This window comes from Bombina bombina, chromosome 7 (genome assembly GCF_027579735.1).
Source record: "Bombina bombina isolate aBomBom1 chromosome 7, aBomBom1.pri, whole genome shotgun sequence".
Classification (NCBI taxonomy): domain Eukaryota; kingdom Metazoa; phylum Chordata; class Amphibia; order Anura; family Bombinatoridae; genus Bombina; species Bombina bombina.
In genome coordinates, this window is record NC_069505.1 from 503380387 (window position 1) to 503386386 (window position 6000).

Consider the following 6000-nt stretch of genomic DNA (forward strand, 5'->3'; position numbering starts at 1 on the left):
GACTTACCTTTTCTGCAATGTGCTGTTCCCTGTACCACATTGGAGATCAGGAAGTGAGAGGAAATTGAAAAGAGAGGAACGTAGCAAATATTTCCAGTGAGATAGAACCGAACAGTGACACCCGCAGGCAGAAATTAAAAGTGCAGGCAATTTTTTTTTTTTTAACTGACACTGCCATTCTTTCTGCAGAGATCCTTCAGGTTTTGAGATAAGAACGCAGATCGCACAGTGTTCTGCCTTGGGGACTAACATTATTTAAAAAAACATTGCCTTAAAAAGGTAAAAGGGCTCAAAGATATGTATCGGATTGTAGGCATTTTATTTAATTTGTTTATTGATAGTGTAGTGTTAGGTTTAATTGTAACTTAGGTTATGATTTATTTTACAGGTAATTTTGTAATTATTTTAACTAGGTAGCTATTAAATAGTTATTAACTATTTAATAGCTATTGTACCTGGTTAAAATAATTACAAAGTTGCCTGTAAAATAAATATTAATCCTAAAATAGCTACAATATAATTATATTTTATATTGCAGCTGTATTAGGGTTTATTTTACAGGTAAGTATTTAGCTTTAAATAGGAATAATTTATTTAATAAGAGTTAATTTATTTCGTTAGATTTAAATTATATTTAACTTAGGGGGGTGTTAGTGTTAGGGTTAGACTTAGTTTTAGGGGTTAATACATTTATTAGAGTAGCGGTGAGATCCGGTCGGCAGATTAGGGGTTAATTATTGTAGGTAGGTGGAGGCGACGTTGGGGGCGGCAGATTAGGGGTTAATAAATATAATATAGGGGTCGGCGGTGTTAGGGGCAGCAGATTAGGGGTACATAGGGATAACGTAGGTTGTGGCGGTGTACGGAGCAGCAGATTAGGGGTTAAAAAAATTTAATAGAGTGGCGGCGATGTGGGGGGACCTCGGTTTAGGGGTACATAGGTAGTTTATGGGTGTTAGTGTACTTTAGAGCACAGTAGTTAAGAGCTTTATAAACCGGCGTTAGCCCAGAAAGCTCTTAACTACTGACTTTTTTCTGCGGCTGGAGTTTTGTCGTAAGATTTCTAACGCTCACTTCAGCCACGACTCTAAATACCGGCATTAGGAAGATCCCATTGAAAAGATAGGATATGCAAATGGCGAAGGGGGATCTGCGGTATGGAAAAGTTGCGGCTGCAAAGTGAGCGCTAGACCCTTTCCTGACTGACTCTAAATACCAGCGGTAGCCCAAAACCAGCGTTAGGAGCCTCTAACGCTGGTTTTGACGGCTACCGCCAAACTCTAAATCTAGCCGTAAGTGCTGTACGATTATATTCTCACACGCCTATCAGACTTGTCTTTAAATTACTTTTTAACTACACGTGACTGCCAAAATCTATTATTTCATACTGATCTTCATTTTAGTTTGGTTCATCTATCACATGATGAAGTATTATTATAGGCGTTTTGATAATCTTGTGAGTATATACAAGCTTTTTATTGATACTGTGCGAGTATGTTGCAAATGCGTATATTTTGTTTTTAACCATTTCTTATTAATAACATGCAATCATAGTACTCGGTTTATTATCATCATCATTATTATTTACTTCTCTTTTCTCTGACATTTAGATTTTAGTTTTTATAATAACTTGCAACCATAATATCCGTCATATTTTATTAGTCTTTTATTCTTTGACATTTAGGCCCCAATTTATCAAAGGGCTTGCGGACCTGACCTCGCTAAATGTGGAGAGCAATACGCTCTCCGCATTTAACATTGAACCAGCAGCTCACAAGGGGGCGGCCCTGCTGACTCGCGGCCGTATTCGATCGGGTTGTTTTCCAGCGATTCCTGTCCGCCTGCTCAGAGCAGGCGGACAGGGTTATGGAGCAGCGGTCTTTAGACCGCTGCTTCATAAGTTGTGTTTCTGGCGAGTCTGAAGACTCGCCAGAAACACGGCCCTTCAAGCTCCGTACGGAGCTTGATAAATGGGCCTGTGAGTCTCCAAATTTCCAAATTAATACTGACGTTTTGTCCTTGGTTATAACATTGTTACAAACTATCTATTAACTCTCATGATTGGTCCTTTCAATGTCCAATCACATCCGATATATGCTTTTTTAAGCCCCATGGCGGGCATATTTTGTATATGCTCAATAAAATCCTGTTTTTATCATACTCAGATGTTTTTAATCTTATCCTGAACTTTAACGCTACACAATCAGAACGGCTATTTTGTGGATATCTTAATACCGAAAGCCTCGAGTTGGAATCCTCTGCACCAGAGACGACACTCGGAGATTTTACCTTGTTTTTCTGTCCTGAGCTCCCTGTAGCCGACACGATATAAGCAGGCTTTACGTTGCTCCATTAGGATGTTATGCACCTCATCTCACACGATTAAAGGGTTTATCATTTCTACTGTGGATATCCAATCCGTCTCACTTTGCTACCATTAAGATATCGTCCTTCCAGTGTACTGACTGCTGTTAAAGAGCAGCCTGCTCGTTTGCACTTTTTTCACAAAGAGTGCCATCACACTTGTGAGTACCTGTTCACCACACGATGCATATGCTTCACATCTAGTTGAAAATATTACACTTTTTGTTTTTACCTTTTAAATCATATTTATGCAACTTTCATATTTAATATGTTTGTACAGTAAATCATTTATATTCCAATGTTCTTCCCATAGGGAAATAGCTTAAATCTATTTTTAAATAGATATTCCTATATATATATTGATCTGTATATATTTATACCTATGTATAATCATGTGTATATATATATATATATATATATATATATATTAAACAATATCCAGCTCAACCCTCCAATCGATAACAGCCTGGGTGCAAGAATATAGGTGCATATATAAACGAAGAGATGCATTCACAGGACTTTTTCAAAGCAAATTTAATGTAACGTTTTCGGGGTTCACAACCCCTTCATCAGCATACAACAGTGCAAAATTCTATTACCCTTATACAGGTACCTTTATAAAGGTAATAGAATTTTGCACTGTTGTATGCTGATGAAGGGGTTGTGAACCCCGAAAACGTTACATTAAATTTGCTTTGAAAAAGTCCTGTGAGTGCATCTCTTCGATATATATATATATATATATATATATATATATATATATATATATATATATATATATATATATACAAAATCCCAAATGAACTCTGCACTCACTCCGCTGTTCAACTGCCCAGGGTGCATCCAATGCCGCAGTGTGCCTTCACAAATATCCAAAAAAGAGAGCACTCACCAGGACTTATACTTTAAAGCATTCACAGCTTTATTTTAACAAAGTGACGTTTCGAGGATTTTAACCTCGTCCTCAGACTTTACAATAGTGTACATACCTCAATTCTTTTAAACCCTCCACCGACTATCACCGCGATACCGGAAGTCACCCGGCGTCCTGTGCGCAAGACTGCGCATGTCAGAGCGTCGGCATGGCAACCGGCCGCGGTGTACACTAAAAACCAATATGTGAATACAAATGGTTACAATACAGAGCTGTTCAATTGTTACAATATTCTCAATGCACTTAACATTCTAACAATATCCATTATAAGAGCTAGATAGTTACAACACTTAACATCCCTACGATGCGTGTAGATTACTATGTCAAATTTACCTAACTATTTCAAAAACTGGGAATTGGTATAGACATGATGTTGTATCAAATCTACCACCACGTGTGGCTATACTGACTATCATGATACAAATTATTGCTAACTTCAGGATAATACTCCCTAAACTTATGATATCACAAATAACAGTGCCAGTCCAGGTTGGTATTCAACCCTCCGGGCACCAAAGTGCCCAGATTGAAGATCCACCTGGACTCGCACTGCAACAGGAGTCTATCTCTATCACCCCCTCTGGTTGGGGGTGGAATGTGATCTATGATCACATATCTCAGGTCAGCAACCGTATGGCCAGTCAGCGCAAAATGTCGTGCCACGGGTTGGTCTGACCCCTTGTTTTTTATAGCCAGTCGAATGGCTGCACGATGATTGGCCATACGGGTGCGCAAGTCGTCGATAGTCTTCCCGACATAGAATAACCCACACGGACAGTGTAATAAATATACTATATGTGTCGTCGTGCAGGTTACTCTATGTCGGATCGTGTATCTGCGATTGGTGGTAGGATGAACAAAGAATTTTGCGTTAGACAAACCACTACATGTAGTGCATCCCGCACATTTATAACATCCAGGTTTTTTAGTCTGTAGCCAGTTAGATTTTTCGTAGCAAAGTACAGGGTCAACCTTCACCAGAATGTCCCGTAGAGAACGTGATCTTCTGAAGCCTACTTGTGGGTATCTGGAACCCCTAAATGGCAGATTTTTATCACTTTCCACGATATTCCAGTTCTTTTTTACCAATTTTTGTAGGTTCTGCTTGTCTGTGGTGTAAGTGGTCGTAAGTATCATCCTACTCTCTTTATCCCCTTTTGGCACAGTTCTTAAAGCTGTATCCTGATCCATGGAGGTAAATTTCTGGAAGTGTTGGTTAATCTGTTTCTCTTGATAGCCCCTCTGTAAAAATCGTGCTTTCATTTCTATCAGCTGTTGTTGGGCATTACTCTGTTTGCTGTTATTTCGCATAACCCGCTTAAATTGAGAGATAGGTAAAGCCTTCTTAAGTGATGGAGGATGACAGCTAGTAGCCTCCAACAATGAGTTCCTATCTGTCTCCTTTTTGTACAAGGTTGTGCCCAACACACCGTCTTCCATAGATATTCGCAGGTCGAGGAAATCTACTGATGTAGAACTTTTGGTCATCTTAAATTGTAGCTTTGGATTAATGGTGTTTAATATCCTATGCCAATCATCTAATTCTTCCTCCGTACCTGACCATAGAATGATCAAATCATCTATGTAGCGTTTGAAATATTTAATGTGTTGGTGTAGAAATAGATCCGTGTCTCGTTCTTCAAATTCTGCCATAAATAAATTGGCGTACGATGGGGCCATATTGGACCCCATCGCCGTCCCTTGTAGTTGCAAAAAGAACGATTTCTCGAACTTGAAGTAGTTTCTACTGAGGCAAAAATCCAATAATTCCAGGATTAACTCTACTGGTGGTCCCACGTATGGGTATCGGTTCAATTGTTTGCGAACTGCCATCATCCCCTGTTCGTGTGGTATGGAAGTATAAAGACTAACCACATCCAATGTTGCCAATATGGTGGGTTGCTTGATAGTTGGAAATGATTTGATCTCTTTAATCAGACTAATCGAGTCTAACAGAAACGAAGGCATATTGCGGACACATGGTTGGAGTATACTATCCAGAAATACTGCTAACGGTTGTAAGAGGGATCCTATGGAGGACACGATAGGTCTGCCCGGTGGGCGATTTGGGTGCTTATGGATCTTCGGCAGTGTATAGAAAGCCGGAACCCTTGGGAACTTTACTTCCATAAAGTTCCTTTCTTGTTTCGTCAACCATCCATTCCTAAATGCTCGATCCAAAACTTCATCTATTTGTTTCTTGAACAATATGGTAGGGTTGTAGGTCAGTTGTTTGTATGTAGCTGTATCAGTCAGCTGAGAAAGTATCTCTTGCTGGTAGTAAGAATAGTCCATTATGACCAATGCGCCTCCCTTATCGGCCTCCCTAAAAATTAGATCTTTATTTGTGCTCAAGTTATCCAGTGTCCTCTTTTCTTCTTTGGTTAAGTTGTTTCTGCAAACCGGTTTGACCGATGTACACATTTTATCTGTGTCATCCAATAGTAGTCTACTGTATGTTTTAATACTAGGATTTGTACTTGAACAATCATAGGTGCTTTTAGGTTTTAATTTATGAATGTTAGCAGTTTCCGCAGTAGTATCCCCAAGTCCCATGCCAAAATGCTCCTTCAATCTTAAGTTCCGTTCAAACTTTTGCATATCTATGTACATGTCAAAGGGTTTGTAGAAAGCTGTTGGGATAAATGACAAGCCTTTGTTTAGTATCTTGATCTCCAATGCTGACAACTGGTATGAGCTAA